A 17,961-nucleotide genomic window follows, 5' to 3' on the forward strand; every position below is an offset into this window, starting at 1 on the left:
ATCCAGAAGAAATGGAAAATCTGAACAATCACTCATCATGAAATTTTACTGGTAATCAAAAGACTCCAAACACACAGAAGACTAGAACCAGATGTATTCACAGGTGAATTTTACCAAACATTTAAGGAAGAGTTAATATCTGTTCTCTTCAAGCTATTCCAAAATATAGAAGAGGAAGGAATGCTTCTAAATACATTCTATTAGGCTAGCATTACCTTAAAACCAAAACCAGACAAAGACACTACAAAAAAGGAAACTACAGGCCAATATCCCTGATGAACATTGATGCAAAATCCTCCACAAAATATTAGCAAACCACATTCAACAAAACAGTAAGAGAATCATTCATCATGACCAAGTGGAATTTATTCTGGGGAAGCAAGTATGGTTCAATATTCATAAATCAACATGACACATAATGTTAATAAAACAATAATAGAAGTCATATGATCATCTCAATAGATGCAGAAAAATCATTTGACAAAATTCAATTAATGTTTATAATAAAAACTCTCAACAACAAGAATTTAGAGGGAACATACTTCAACATAATGAAGATCGGCATATGAAAAACTAACAGCTAACATCATACTTATAAAAAACTGACAGCTTCTCCTCTAAGATCAGAAGCAAGACAAGTAAGTCAATTCTTGTCAGTTTTATTCAATATAGTACTGATAATCTAGCCACAGCAATCAGATAAGAAAAAGAAATAAAAGACATCCATATTGGTAAGAATGAAGTTAAATTGTCACTATTTGCCAATGACATGATACTATACATAGAAAATCTTAAAGACTCCATCAAAAGACTATCAGAAATAATAAGTGAATTCAGTAGAGTTCCAGGACACAACATTAATACACAGAAATTGGTTGTGTTTCTACACACTAACAACAAAGTAGCAGAAGGAGAAATTAAGAATACAATTCAACTGTACCAAAAAGAATAAAATACCTAGGAGTAAACTTAACCAATGAGGTGAAAGAGCTACATTCTGAAAACTACAAACACTGATGTAAGAAGTTAAAGAAGACACAAATAACTGGAAAGGTAATTCCATGCTCATGGATTGGGAGAATTAATATTGTTAAACTTTTCATACTACCCAAAGCAATCTACAAATTCATTGCAAACCCTATCAAAATACCAACAACATTTTTCACAGATATAGAACAAACAATAATAAAATTGATGTGGAACCACAAATGACTCAAATAGTCAAAGTAATCTTGAGAAAGAAGAATAAAACTGAAGATATCACAATTCAGATTTCAAGATATGCTACAAAACTGGAGTAATCAAAACAGTATGGTACTGGCACAAAAATGGACATATAGATAAATGGAAAAGAATAGAGAGCTCAGAAATGAACCCATGCACATATGGTCAGTTAATCTGTGACAAAGGAGGCAAGGAAATACAATGGGGAAAAGACAGTCTCATCAATAAATGGTATTAGGAAAACTGAACAACCACATGCAAAAGAATGAAACTGGACCACTTTCTCACACCATACAGAAAAACAAATTCAAAATGGATTAAAGACCTAAATATGAGATCTGAAACAAAATTATAGAAAACATAAGCAGTATTTTTTTTATCATGAACTGCAAAACATTTTTCTCAGGCAAGGAAAATAGAAAAAAATATGAAACTATATCAAAATAAAAATTTTTGCACAGTGAAGGAACCATCAACAAAATGAACAGGCAATCCACTGAATGGGAGAAGATATTTGTAAATGATATATCTGATATGGGGTTAATATCCAAAATATAAAGACAACTTGTACAACTCAACATCAAAAAAACTCGCAAACAATCCAATTAAAAAATGGGTAGAATACATAGACATTTTCCCAAAGATAACAAACAGATGGCCAACAGATACATGAAAAGATGCTCAGCGTCACTAATCATCAGGGAAATGCAAATAAAATCACAATGAGATATCACTTTATACCTAATAGAACGGCTAACATAAAAAAGATAAGAAATAACAAGTGTGGGTAAGAATGTGGAGAAAAAGGAACCCTTATGCTCCATTGGTGGGAATGTAAATTGATGTAGCTACTGTGGAAACAGTATGGAGTTTCCTCAAAAACATAAAAATAGAAATACTATCTGATCCAGTAATTCTCCTGCTGATATTTACCCAAAGAAAACAAAAACACCAATTTGGAAAGATAAATGCATCTCAATGCTTATTGCATCATTATTTACAATAGCTAAGACATGGAAGCAACCCAAGTGTACACTGATAGATGAAGATAAAAAAGAGGTGGAATACACACACACACACACACACACACACACAATTCATATGCATGCACAGTGGAATACCTCTCAGCCATGGAAAAGAATGAGATCTTGCCATTTACACCAATGTGGACGGACCTAGAGGGTATTATGCTACGAGAAATAAGTGAGACAGTGAACAACAAATACTACATGATTTCATTTACATTTCATTTACATGTGAAATCTAAAAAATGAAAAATCTGAATACACAAACAAAAACCAAACTTAATTATTTCATAACAAGGTAGTGACCTTTAGGCACCTGGAAAATCAAATTACACAGAACACATAGTGGAGAAATAAGATACTACACAAATTACGTCTTCTGTGGCATGAAATGATGGTTACCATAAAATAGTACAAGGAATTCACAAATTCCCCTAGATTTCTTCATCCAAAAATGAATATATTGCTGAAAGCTTAAAAACAAACAAACAAACAAACAGAACAACCCCCCCAAAACAACTCCCAATGTGAGGAGTAGAAAAAGAAAAAGAATGAAGAAAAAGAAACAGAACTTTAGAGACTTATGGGACACCATTGCTTATACCACCAAAGGAACTCTAGAAGAAGAGAGGGAAGGGGCAGAAAGAACATTTGAAGAAATATTGACTGAAAATAAAATATATCAAACCACATATTCAAGAACCTGGACAAATTACAGAAGGACAAATGTAAAGACCACCACACTGAGACATATTATAATCCAACTGTTGAAAGACAAAAACAAAGACTATTCCAAACCACATGACAGACTTTTCATAGGCAAGCAGTCCTCAATGCAGCAAATTTCTCACCAGAAACCACAGAGGCCAGAAAGGAATGGAGATGGTATTGCTGAAGTGCTGAAAGGAAAAAAAAAAGAAAAGAAAAGAAAAGAAAAAAAGAAAATAACAGAACCCTCCAAACTAAGAATCCTCTGTCAAACTGTCCTTTAAAATGTAGGAGAAACTAAGATATTCTTAGACAAACAGAAGCTGAGGAAGTTCATTGCTACTAGACTGGGTCTCCAAGAAATGCTAAAGGAAATCCTTCAGTAAATGAAAGGAACTTGAAGCCTTACAAGGAAATGAAGAACTCCAGTAAAGCTAACTACATAATTAAATATAAAAGCTACTATTCCTGTCTTTTCATTTTGTAACTCCTCTTTTTCATTTCCCATATGATTTAAAAAATAATTGTAAATTCAATCATTATAAAAGCGGGACCTGAGAATTTGCATGTCTCTCAAGTTCCCAGGGGATGCTGATGCTGCTAGTCCAGGGACCACGCTTTGAGAACAGCTATTCTATAGGATGCTTCTTTGGCAGAATGGAAGTAGTTCTAGTTCAGATTAGTGATATGATTTTCAACTTCAGAACCTGATATCTGTGTAATTATAATCATCTCAGGGGTGTCTGGGTGGCTCAGTTGGTTAAGTGTCTGCTTTTGGCTCATGTAGTGATCTCAGGGTCCTGGGATTGAGTCCCACATCAGGCTCCCTGCTCAGCAGGGAGTGTTCTTCCTTCCTCTCTGCCTGCCACTCCCTCTGCTTGTGTTCTATCAAATAAATAAATAAAATCTTCAAAAAAAAAATCATCCCAGACACCTATCTCGATGCAAACCTGGCAAAAAAACCACCACATTTCACCTTCAACTTATGATTGGCCACCCTATAGATCTTATTTTTTGTTCCCAAATATGCTTGATAATTAATAGTTAAATTATGACTTGCTAATACTCGTTAACTGCATATAGCAGTGCAGTACTCCTTTTTTTCACCACAAACAGTTCTTTTGCCCCCTTTTAAGTCCTTCTAATGCTATTGCCACCCAATCTCTTTACTGATATACCCTAAAATACAAGCCCTTGAGGAGTTATCTGATACAAAGGAAAGAAAGCTTTCCTGCTTCTCCGTTACCCCTTTCCTGTAAAGCCTATTGCTTCTCTTCTTCCTTGGTGACACTGAGGCCCACAAATAGCTTAACAGGGGCCACTGCATTACTCTGTGAGAATTAATTTCAGCTTTCCTAGTCATTACACTTTTGCTAACTCCACCACTCACTCTGACACGTTGCCACCCACTCTTGTTAGTTTTTCCTCTCTTTCCCAGGAAATAGATAAGTAATATCAAAAAGATTTACTGACCTAAACTTTGCATGTTGCAGCTCCTGTCTCTGGAAATTGTAGAGCTGCTGCTTGCTGAGTGTTTTATTAAAGGAGAATATTCCTTTTGTTGAATAAATACTTGTATTATGAACAGATTGACTACAGAGTAACATAAGTGCTGTCCACCTACACTTACTCACGTCCAATTTCTGCTTTTAAGTCTAATGGTATGTGCTATATATCCCATGATCTAGCAAACAGGTAATATATACCGGATATTGGCTATGTGCAAGCATCTGAGCTGAGTACCTTACAGAGCTTACAGACCTAATTCTCATAATTGCCCTATCAGGTAGGTACTAATATTATATCTATTTTACAGATGAAGAAATCTAGAGTTTAGAAAGATTAAGTAACCAAGGTCATAAAACTGAACAGCAGAACAAGGTTTAAAACCCAATGAAAACATATATACGTTTTACTCCAGAACACTCAAATGCTTCCCATTTATTTGTTGGCCTGGTCATCAGCAAATTCATAGTCACTAACTACACAATGACTCCAAATCCCAGAGTTTGTTAAAGCTGCCTTCTCTTTCCATTTTTTTTTTTTTTTTAAGATTTTATTTATTTGACAGACAGAGATCACAATTAGGCAGAGAGGCAGGCAGAGAGCGAGAAGGAGGAAGCAGGCTCCCCGCCGAGCAGAGAGCCCGATGCGGGGCTCGATCCCAGGACTCCGGGATCACGACCCGAGCCGAAGGCAGAGGCTTTAACCCACTGAGCCACCCAGGCGCCCCCTCTTTCCATTTTTATTTCTACTCTTACGTTTAGGAAAAGGACTTTGACATGAACAGACATGGATGTGGATGGGAAACACAACTTGATATATTATAGCTCTCCTGGGACCATTAAAATTCTATCCCCTCCTTTTCCTTGATACTCTCCAAAGGGTTTCCTTTGGCCATGACAACAGAATTGCCAGTTTCAGTTTTCTGCTTTCAGAATTCCTTCCAGGCTCCATGGGACAATGGCTTTTGATTTTCTATTCTTGGGTTTCTGTCCGACAAGCCTAATGTGCTGGTGCATTTCTATAGGGGAAAGAGAGGAAATCCATCCTGACTTTTCAGAAGAGCCTTTAGTAAGTTTCAAATCCAAATTGAAGTTGTTCGCTTTTCCTTGGCAAATTCCATGTTACTGGGAGGCAGGTATAGGAGGAAGCAGACTGGGCCTCCTGCTTTTTTGTTGTTTGTTCTGTTTCCCAGAGATCCAGTTTCATGTTTGAAAACTTTAACAGTAAAATCAAATTTACCAGGAAAGACAACACCCTGAAAACAAAAGAGCCAGGGGAAAGCAGATAGCCTTTTTTGCAATGGGCTTTTACCAAATTTTCCTGATTATGTTTGATTTTAACTTTTAAAAGCCAACAGAGATTGCTGTGTTTATTTTCCAGTTTCCATTTCTAACATATGACCCTAATTTGGGTGAAAAAATAAGAATCATTTCTTGCTCCTTGGAGCAAATTCCTTTCTACTACTATGGAAGTGAGGAAAAACGGGCTACATTCATGATCAAAACAGAACATGTATGAAATAATGCTATTTTGTATAACCTTGTATTCCCCAATTTTTAAACTCCTTACTGAATTATAATACACATAGAAAAAGGCTTAAAGTATAAACCTGCATTTAAAAAAATATTTTTATTACCATATATTATTGCAGTTCTGTGAATTGTCAGGCTTACACACTTCACAGCACTCACCATATCACATACCCTCCCCATATCACATACCCTCCCAATGTCCATAACCCAACCACCCTCTCCATACCCGCCTCCCCCCAGCAGCCCTTAGTTTGTTTTGTGAGATTAAGAGTCTCTTATGGTTTATCTCCCTCCTGATCCCATCTTGTCTCATTTTTTCCTTCCCTACCCTCCAACCCCCTCAACCTGCATTTTAATGAATTATCACACAGGAAACACCTATGTGCTCACCAAGAAATAGAGCACAGCCAATCATTCTTAATATCCCTCCCACTTGCCATACCTTCTTTCCTTCCCAAAGGTAATCCCTTATAATGTGTTATTTTGTGTCTGATATCCTTCACTCAATAGCATATTTGTCAGATATACCCACGCTGTGTGTTGTAGTAATTCATTAATATTCACTACTGTGTATGATTTCATTGATAATTATGCATGCTTTACTTATCCAACCTAATGCTGAATGATACTATGGTTGTTTCCTGTTCAAGACTCATACTGGTAATACTACTATGACATTCTTATATGTGTGCATTCCTGCAGGATATATACAAGTGGGATGGCTGCATTACAGAGAATCTGTGCATACAACTTTAGTAAATAATAAAAGATGTTTCCAAAGTGGCCACACCAGTTTATATCCCCACCAGTAGGGTATGAGGTTTGGGGGTTCCTGTTATTTTACCTCTTTGCCAACAACTTAGTATTTTTGTTCCCAGATGTTTGAAGGGGTCCTTCCCCTTAATGCAAACTAACACCAATTGAGGTTCCATTTTGTATAACCACAGGAAGATCAGACTTTTTATGAGTTCTCCCCAGTAATTTCAGAGACTCTCCAGAGAATGCTTTCATGTCTTATAGATCTTTCATGGTTGTCAACTTGGCCAATGTCTATCTCCTTTTAGACCATTCCTTCACCCCCTTGCAGGTCACCTCTTGCCATTACATGTCCCTCAAGACCCCTTTGAGGAAATACAGAAAAAGACACTATTCCAGTGGGGAACTTTGTAAGGACCTTACAAGAAAGAGAGTTTTAGAGGATAAGGAATGGGTGATGGATTCTAAAAGTGGTGATACTCATCCATATTAAAAAGTAACTGGAGTACAGGTGAATAGAACAAACTTTAGGTAGACACTAGAGGTTTAAGAATCTTCCAGTTGATTTACCTGGGACCTCTGCCTTACACCTTCATATTTAGTTCCTGTGACTCAATCAGGCTTTCCTAGTTCTCTTGGTTGGGGGTAGGCAATCCTCTTGTCAATATTGCCATTAAATTTTGGCAAGAGGGACCCTAGTCCTGGACCTAGTACTCCTGTTCTGGACTTCCTCAGGCTATACTTCATCCCATAGGGCAAGGAGTGCTCAGAGTCAAGGAAACACAAACTCCTTCTATAACATGCCCCAGGTACACAGCACCTCAGAATCACCTGTCCAAACAGACTAAAGCCCACTTTCACAGAATGTGTGTGCTTCATCACTGGGCCTGTCTTTCTGGGTCACACACTACCTGGTTGTAGAACCATAGGCCCAGGAGGCTGAGGAATGGCTGACTACAACGGTGTGGATGGCGTCTGGATATGAAAGCTGGGTTGACCCCAGGCATAAGTGCAAGTCCTTTCATCCTTTTGAACTGGCTGGGGGTAAGGAGAAAATCACAGCACTGGGGACCCAAGAGCTAGACCAGTTCTCTTTCTAGGCTGCCATATGGCAGTACAGAACTCTGAGGAGTTTGAAAATTTTGAATTCAATATGGCCTTCCAAATTTTTAGGAAGGTATATTTGTCAAGGTAGAAGGATAAAACATCTTTCATTTAGTAGTTTTTTCAAGGAATTTATTACAACTTTTAAGTATTCAGACACGTGTGAGGACCTACATTTGTACCCTGGTTCTGGGCCCTATAAATACTACTGAGGTTTTGCTTCCTATTTCAACCTCTACACCTCTCTCACTTCTTCCAGCTTGATTCTGGCTTCCAGCTCCGGAATCTGCTACTTAATGTCTAGCTGATATTAATTCTTGAAAACATTATCAAGTCCCTCTACTCTTGATTTGGCTTCTCAGTTCTTTCCAAAGTATATGGTGGCTGAGATTGTCACCCTGAACCTCAAGCTTCAAGTGTTCTACAATGTCTCTTGATTAACAGTGGAGAATATCTTTTCCTTTTTTTCCCCCTCCATCTAATCATCAAGAAAAAATTTCAGGCTTTCTAATCAGTCAAAGAAACATCTGTAGGATGAAGCATTGTTAAGATGAAGAGTTATCCATCTCCCTAATGACTTGGATGGATCAAGAGGAAACAAACCCTATTATCAAGAGCCTTTTCCAGATAACACACTGCAATAAATAAGTCAAATTAAGTTTTCATTACTTGGTGTATCAGAAAGTTGCAGAAAACCCCTGGGTTGATTTGCAAGAAGACTGAAGCTTAAGGAAAATGTTTCATATAAAAAAATTTTTGACTCAACAATCTAATCTCACTGCAAATAAATAACTGCCCACTAGCTCTGGGCATCTAAAATAATAAAAAATAAAGAAGAAAGAATCAGCAAAGTGACTTAACATACATATTAATTTTCCCCTTTAAAATTATGAAGGATTGTTCTATTATTTACATATTAAAATAAAACCATTTTCATGCTAATGACAGAATTCATTTTCATGAGAGAACAGTGTTAAGCACCTTTGACTTTCTCCACTGTGGAAGAGGAAGGTGATCTGAATAGGTTAGGGGGAAAAAAAAGTGGAGAGATGGAGAGGTGGTATGGGATTTTTAAGTTCCAGGAGCAGTCTGAGAAGGAAGAAAGAAATGGAAAAATGGAAAGCAAGCTGGAGGGTGGACAGAGGACTGAGGATGAAAGTCAGCCAGCAAGAAGGCCCCTGATGTGGGAATGGTGAGAATGTTGGCAACGGCTGAGAGGTATCTCACACTAAGATTCAACTGCAGATTTTCTCCTACCCTTTGCAATATTCTTCTCACATTTTCCCTCTACAAACTTTTGAATGAAATATTTCTACAGAGAACTGTTTTGTATAAGGTGTATTTAGGGGAATCAAGAATGAAAAACTATGCTTATTTACATTAATATAAGACGAAAGCAAATATCAATCATAAGAGAGAAACAGAAATGAAATGGAAAATTCTACAAAGGCAAGAAATAAGATATGACTCAGAGAAATGTAATCTCTTTTAGAATCACTGGAAACACTGGTGGCAATGCTCTGTTTCCCATCACTCGTGGGACAAGTGCCAAGCTATCTGAACATAAATGCTGAAGGGATGGTTCTGCAAGGCTGGAGGATTTGGGGACAGCATATGATGGTGCCTTGTGCCGTACTTACAAATTCAGGCTGTCCTTAATCTGCAGAAAGATTATAGAGACAGCATATATAGAATTAATTAGAAATTATTGAATCATTATTTTTTAATTTTTTTTAAAGATTTCATTTATTTATTTGGCAGAAAGAGTAAGAGAGAACATGGGAGGGGAGAAGCTCAGAGGGAGAAGCAGACTCCCCGTGGAGCTGGAAGCCGGATGCAGGACTTGATCCTGGGACTCTGGGATCATGACCTGAGCCGAAGGCAGTCACTTAACCAACGGAGCAACCCAGGTACCCTAGAAATTATTGAATTATTGATAGAACATAAAGTTTCAACACTAATAGGTTCCCTGAGTAAAGGAAATTTACATGAGCATCAGTCAACAGGTGTTATACATTTTCTCTATTCTCAGCATTGCTCCTGTGCTGTAAAAAACCCAAAAGACATGTCAGAGACAGTTCCTGCTCTTTAGGAGGTAATGAATGACTGAGTCACATGAAGCATTAAGAGGACAGGGTGCTCAGGCATGGGCTGTAAAGGTAATGGGAATTCAGAGAAAGGCAATATCGGCTGAGGCACAAGCATCCAGAAAGGAGAGCTGTCGCTGACGGAGGGCTTGGCCCAAAAAGGGGGTTGGGGGATGGTGTAGGTTGAGAACACAGCACAAGAAACAGGCACAAATGCAGGACTTAGGTATGGCAAGGAGCACCATATTCACTACAAAATGAATGAGTTGACCTGAGTAAATGTTTGTTCCCCAAAGGGAGAGTTCTGAGCTGCTGTTGTTTGTAGGGGCAGGAAAGATAATGGAGAACTTTGAAAGACCAGGCTGGGGAACAACGTATATTATTGAGCCATATGAAGGAAGCTGGATAAATGTCATTTTATTTTAAGTAAACTCTATGCCCCGCGTGGGTCTCAAAATCAGAACCTGAGATCAAGAGTCACTGGCTCTTCGAGCTGAGCCAGCCAGGCGCCCCAGCAAATGGCATTTTAAAATATTTGCCTGAAAGTAGGCTACTGGATGGCCATGTAAATGAGAAACCAGAGGTAGGAAGGAAATAGTGTCCCCAGTGGGCATGAGAAATGTATGACCAGACAAAATTGAGGGATCACAGTATAGTCAAAGGACCTTGGGATTTTTTTTCACATTTTCAGCCCAAGCTCAATTTAGCATTATACCTTAGAAAACCTTCCCCAAATAAAAATATACCATTTAATAGATCCAGCTCTAGTTTAAGCTATTTTCAGTCTGAGAGAAGTCTCCATCCTGCTTTGTAATAAAAACCCCTTTAAAAGAAATTCACTTCTCATTTCGGTAACTTTCAGGCTCATGCATTCTCTTTTTTTTTTTTTTTTAAGATTTTATTTATTTATTTGACACAGAGAGATCACAAGTAGGCAGAGAGGCAGGCAGAGAGAGAGAGAGAGGAGGAAGCAGGCTCCCTGCTCAGCAGAGAGCCCGATGCGGGGCTCGATTCCAGGACCCCGGGATCATGACCGGAGCCAAAGGCAGAGGCTTTAACCCACTGAGCCACCCAGGTGCCCCAGGCTCATGTATTCTTATAAGTTTGAAAGAACCAACTTATTTCCCACAGAACTCATGCATTATATACATTCTATAGGAAAAGTGAAGATTACAGTTCATTATTATTTTATTTTTGTGGCTTCTACAGTCACAGAGTGTATGAGATGATGACAATGTGTGATGTCAGGTATCTTGATGTAAACAGTCTCCTATTGGTGGCCAAGATGGTGACAGCTGTGGTGGGTTTGCAGTGTTATAGGAAGCTTGATGAATGAATACAAAACGTATCACTGATATTGTCTAAGTGATTGTGACATAATTTACACCCCAACTGTGAAACTGCAATAAACCAATAAATCCAGGCCAAAGGCAAGGAAATTCGAGATGTCAGACCATTCTGCAAACCAAGTACACAGGCCGCAGTGAATTTATGATCTCTCTGTCTCTGACTCCTTTCTCCTATTTTGGAGATTAGTTCCTCTCTTTAATTCTATTCCACAAAATGTGCAAGCTCAAACTTCCTCAAAACTTCTTCATCATTAATCCTCAGATTAATTTCAGTATTTGAAAATGCTAAGATGCCAGAACTTTAAAAAAATACGACTTTTTGTCTGTTTTATTAATCACCACTATCTTTGTCTCCAGAGATAAGTGCAACATTAATCAGAAATTCAGGGAAGCATTTTCCATGTTGATTTAAGTGGGTTTCTGGGGTCACTTACAAAAAAGCATAAAACATTCACTCATTATTCTGTATACATTAAGTTGCTAAAAGGTTATTTCTCATTTTATGATCTTATAATTCAAGCTATAGTTTTAGTCCTTAATTAAAGTAGGATTAGGAAACACAGGAGCTTCTCGTTTATAGGAAAAGTAGGCTTTACTTATATTTACATGAAACTGTTTCAGAAATGCAAATAGTACAAGGCAAAGGAAAATCTGAAAATGTATCCAGTGCCCCATAGTCTCATAGAACAAATATTTAACAAATAAATGAATGAAAGAAAAATTTCATGGAGGTATTAACTATAGACTTAAGTTCTAAGTTTAGCAAAGCTAAGCCTTAGGATGCAATTTTTTTTTTCCCTTTAGCTGTCAAATGTAACCTGGGTATCACCAATGATTTACCGAAAGCAGCAGGGTATCTAACAGGTATCATTGTCGGAATAAAGATAATTTAATGAGTACAACTGCACTAATAAAATAGTTATGTATAAGCATTCATCACTAACTACCAGAAGAATTTCTGTCTCATTTCTAATGAAGAGTAGAGTACAGATTGTTTATCTCGAGGCATCAATTTAATTAAAGTTAACGGGCACAATTTTAGGTTTTGCCTGGAAGAAATATGACGAGTTTTCTTCTATCCAATTTCAGTTCCAGCACCATCTCTCTCATGAGCCTCACTGAGTCCTCATTGGGACGGTGTTCTATCCCGTCTTACTGTCCATTAAACCAGGCAGCTCAGAGACAGTTGCCAGCAATCAGTGGTAAGTGCTTCACCCTGTGGTTTTGTGCAAGACACGGAGACAGTGCCTTGGCAGACTCTGAATCATTGTTCAGATCAATTAGGATTTCACAGTATCGCTATCAGAGATGTTTCCCACATGTTTGTGGTCCTGGAAATACCTATCATGACACCTGTAGTTTGTCCTGAATAAATGCTTATGGAGTGAAGGGCGTCAATGCAGGTTTTTATGTCTATTTGGCTATGGGCCTTCATTTCTTTTTCCTTTTTTTTCCTCCACAGAGGAGGAAGGGACTGCAATAAGTGATTAGAAAAATTTGATACTTCAAAAACTCAAAGGTTGAAGCAATGACACATAAAATTATCTACTGGGTAAACCTTCAACAGCAAAGTTATCTCTGGTTGTGGTGTGGATTGTTAGAAGTTTTGAGGGACTTTAAATCTTTGCCAAAGGCCTAAGTGATACACAATGAGCTTCTTTCTCTACCTGTGTGATTTAATCTCAACTTGTTTGCTTACATGGGAAAAGAACAAACCATGTTACAGTTTGTTTACAAGCCAAGAAGACTAGACGTACACTTTATCTTCATTACCAAAGATTTTTATTCTGCTTCATTTTATGCCTTGAAAAAATGTGAAGACAGACATAAAATATGAAGCAGGAGAGGCAGAATAATAGCAGATAAGAGCTGGAAGACTTAGGCCCAAATATGGCTCTGCTGCATGACCCTGGGTAAATTACTTAATTTCCCTATAGCCTGAGTTTCTCATTTGAAAAGAGGGATGATAATATTAATTAACCCACAGGATACTGTGAGGATTGAATGAGATATATGAAATATCTAGGCAGTGTAGTGCACCTAATAAATTGTATATATGTACCAGCCATTTGGTATTGAGCTTTATAGTAAGTGTGGATGCTGGTGAGAATAATTCACTTATCAAAAACTGCAACAACTTTATGAATATGAGCATATTGTATACCAGAATGTTATACAGGAGAGGTAACTTCCAACAGCACTTGTAAAAGAAAAAAAAAATTTTACAAATCTATACTTATTTAACTTTACTATTCTAAAATCAGAGACATTGGTGGCATATTAATTGGGAAAAAATTCCAGGGAGAGTTCCAATAGACAAAGAACAGTGGTTTTCTTTTCTTTTTCTTTCTTTCTTTCTTTCTTATTTATTTATTTATTTTTAAAGATTTTATTTATATATTTGTTAGAGAGAGAGAGAGAGCCTGAGCAGGGGGAGCAGCAGGCAGAGGGAGAAGAAGTTTCCCCACTGAGCAAGAAGCCTGATGTGGAACTTGATTCCAGGATCCTGGGTCATGACTTGAGCTGAAGGCAGATGCTCAACTGACTGAGCCACCCAGGTGTCCCGAAAGAGCAGTTTTCAACCTGGTTCACATTAGAATCTCTTGGGGAAGCCTGTTTAGCTTCACACCTGGGGCCCAGGCTTCTGCATTTCTGAGAAAATCCCTAGGTGACTCTGGTGTAAAATGAAGACAGAAAGACAGAGAATGAAAGGGGAATCAAGATCTGGGTCTGGGGTGAAAATGGGAGTCAGATTAACTGCTCAGGGATTTGGAATCACAGTGAATTTCACTCAGCATTACCAAGCCACAAAACTAGAATAATCCATTCAAGTCAGATCAATCCATAAACTTGTTATGGTATATTTCTGTTTGCAGTTCACATTTAAAAGGTATTTATTTTCAAATCTACTATAATCTTTTGATTTGACACAGGGTGAGAGGTTTCTATAAAGGAAGGGAAAGCCCTAGGCTGGAACTCTTTCCTCATGATGGGTCTTAGTTTCAAGACAATTAACATGTCCCATTTTCTTATGCTTAGATGCTATGCGCACGTGCGTGCGCACGCACACACACACACACACACATTTTCTGAGTCTTTTGGCAGTAGATGTTTCAAAGTACTGGGAAAAAAATCAATTAAAAAAACCCTGAATTTCAGTCCATTCTCAGTCCCCACCCCACTCTCTTCTTAACCACTTTGGTAGGATGAGGCAGAGACAAAACAAGGAAAATGTTTAATGTGGTGAGCAAGCAAATTCAAACTCTGCGAAAGTTTAAAAGCCTGAATTTCTGGACCTTTACAAGTGATCCTGATGAGATTAAAACAACTTGTCTCATTTCCTGGGATCAGGTCCCATCCAAAAGACAAAGAGTTTTCCTGAAAACTTGATCAAAATTATAGTTGCTTCATAAGGAGAGATTCTGAAAATAGTGGTGGAAACCTGATGCCAGGCATATTCACGTTCCATTTATTTGAAAGAGTGGGTCAGTGTACTACACGTTGGCTAAATGAACATAATTAAAAAAAAGAAGAAGAAGAAAGAGTGGGTCAAAATTTTGAAAGTTGGGGATGTGGAGATGTATCTTTTGAAATCTGGTCTTACTGACATCCCAGAACAGAGCTATTTCATTCCCAGTAGTCAGTGTTTCCCATTTTAGTTCAATTGTTCACATGTCCGACCAGTTAACCCATGATAGCAGTCCCCCTTCTCCACAAGGGGTACATTCTAAGACCCACCCCAGTGGATGCCTGAGAAAGTAGAGTAAGACCAAATCCTAGATATACTGTTTTTTCCTATGTATACATATTTACAATAAGGTTTAATTTATAAATGAGGCACAGTAAGAGATTAACAACTAATAATAAGATAGAAAAATTATAATATACTGTAATAACAGTTATGTGAATATGGCTCTCCCTTTCTCTCTCTCAAAATATCTAACTGTACTGTACTCACCCTTCTTCTTGGGAAGATATAAGATGATAAAATGCCTATGTGAAGGGAGGAAGTGAGGTGAATGATGTGAGCATTGTAACATAGCATTAAGGCTACTACTGACCTTTTTTTTTTTTTAAGATTTATTTATTTGTGAGAGAGAGAGAGTGTGCACACCTGCGCAAATGCACATGCTCACACACAAGTAGAGGGGAGGGGCAGAGGGAGAGAGAGAAAGAATCCTTAAGCAGACTCCCTGCTGGACACAAAGCCCTACTGTGCGTGGCTCAATCCCAGGACCCTGAGATCATTACTTGACTGGAAGTCAAGAGCTGGACCCTTAACCAACTGAGCTACCCAGGAGCCTGCTAATGACCTTCTGAGGAGATGTCTGGAAGAGGATTTTCTGCTTCTAGACTCTAACTGACCATGGGTAACTGAAACTATGGAAAGCAAAGCCATGAATAAGGGAGGACTACAGCATCACATTTTTAACAAGCTTTTATTTCCTCTCCAATTATGATATTATTACACTGGAAGTTATACTGGAAATTTAAATTGTTATTTTAAGTTCATATGTGTCAGACTATTCCTGGACTACTTACTTTGTGACACTGATTTATCTCTTTATTTTTGTACTAGTATCAAGCTTGGTAATCGTATTTCTAAGATGTTTTTTAATATCTGACAAGCTGACTTCCCTAACCTTCCTCTTCCTTTTCAATATATACTTGGCTAAACCCAAATGTCCATTGACTGAATGGATATGGTGTATATACACAATGGAATATTACTCAGCCATCAAAAGAATGAAATCTTGACATTTACAACAACGTGGATGGAATTAGAGTGTATTATGCCAAACAAAACAAGTCAATCAGAGAAAGACAAATACATATGATTTCACTCATATGTGGAATTTAAGAAACAAAACTGACGAACATAAGGGAAGGGAGGAAAAAAAGGGGGAGGCAAACCGTAAGAGACTTAACTATAGAGAACAAACTGAGGGTTGATGGATGGGAGGTGGGTAGGGGATGGGCTAAATGGATGATGGGGATTAAACAGGGCATTTGTGATGACCACTGGGTGTTATATGTAAACGATGAGTCACTAAATTCTACTCCTGAAACCAATATTATACTATACCATGACTAACTAGAATTTAAATAAAAACTTGAAACAAAAAAAATATAAAAGCTCATAAATGCGCACACACACATACGTGGCTATTTTACCTCTTTGTTAACCTGTATTACTTAAAATAATCAACAATGTTTAAAAACCTTGTTAGGATGCCTCCTGCAATAGTTAATAAATTGTTTTAGAAACAATGAATGTTTTAATTATTATATCTGCCAATCAGAGAACATAATGCACTTCCGTAGTTTTTAGTTGCTCATGCCTCTGAGTAAAGTGTAGTTTTCTTATTGTTTAGGAAATTTCTGACTGCTTGATTTTTGGTGCTATGGTAAAAGTCATTTCCTAATTAGTTATTGTTGGCATAAATGAGTTTTCTCTTTAGATAACCACATGATTTGAGAATAATTGAAAAGTATCTCTTTCAATACATTTACCTCTTATTTCTGTTTTGTGTCTTACATTACCTAAAACCTCTGGTGCATGCTGCATAGTAAGACTCCAGCAGGCACCTTGGTTTTGTTCCAAGGTTTATTGGAACTTCTTCCAGCATTTCTATTTTAACTTTGACATTGTCTATGGTTTAAAGTAGATATTCTTTATGTTACCCTATGTAAAACTATCTGGGACAGCCAGTCTCCAAGACTCCCCTAATGATTCTTGCCTTCTGGTATTCACAGTTCTGTATAGTTTCCTCTCATTGTGAACAAGTCTGACCTATGTAACTAAGAGGGATATTATAGAAATGATGTCTTGTGACTTCTGGGTTCCCAAAAGGCTTTGAGGCTTCTGCCTGGTAATTTTTCCCCGATCACTCACTCTGAGGGAAGCCAGCTGCTGTGTAGTGAGAACACTCAAGCAGTGCTAGAGTTGTGAGAAGCTAAGGCCTCTCATCAACTGACCTGTGAGCATGTAAGTGAGCCACCACAGAAAGAGATACTCTGGCCCCAATCTGGCATTCATATGACTATAGCCCTGGCTGATACTTGGACTGTGACCTCATGAAAAACCCTGAGCCAGAATCATCCAACTTAGCCACTCCTGAATTCCTGACCTGCAAAAACTTTGTGAGATAATAAATATTTATTGTTTTTAACTGTTAATTTTGGGGTAATTAGTTCTACAGCAAGATAGCTCACGTACTTCCAAAATTAAATTTAAAAGAATTTCTTTCAATCAGTAATGGTAACAAGTATATTAAATGCCTTTTCAATATCTACTGAGACAGTTCATTTTGTTTACTTGTTTGATTTATCAAAGTTGATGTTTCATTTCATTAGCTTGCCTAATATTAATCTATTCTTTTCTTCCCTGATAAGATCTTCTTAATTATGGCAGATTATTATTTTCTAGTGATTTATTTGGAATTTTCTTTATGCATTTTAACAAATGAGATTGGCCTATACCTTTCTATTAAAATTGAGATTATCCTACTTTAAGAAATCATCTGGGCTTTTTAAAAAAATACCTAGCTAGTTTTTAAAGGGGGATCATCTGAATTTTGAAAGGCACTGGCATGAAAACCTCTGAGGCCAGGACTCTCGCTTGTGCTTTCTTTGATAATGTTCTCAAACCCCTTCATCATTATGAGTC

Source organism: Enhydra lutris, unplaced genomic scaffold (genome assembly GCF_002288905.1).
Source record: "Enhydra lutris kenyoni isolate GAN:26980312 unplaced genomic scaffold, ASM228890v2 scaffoldscaffold60, whole genome shotgun sequence".
Lineage (NCBI taxonomy): Eukaryota > Metazoa > Chordata > Mammalia > Carnivora > Mustelidae > Enhydra > Enhydra lutris.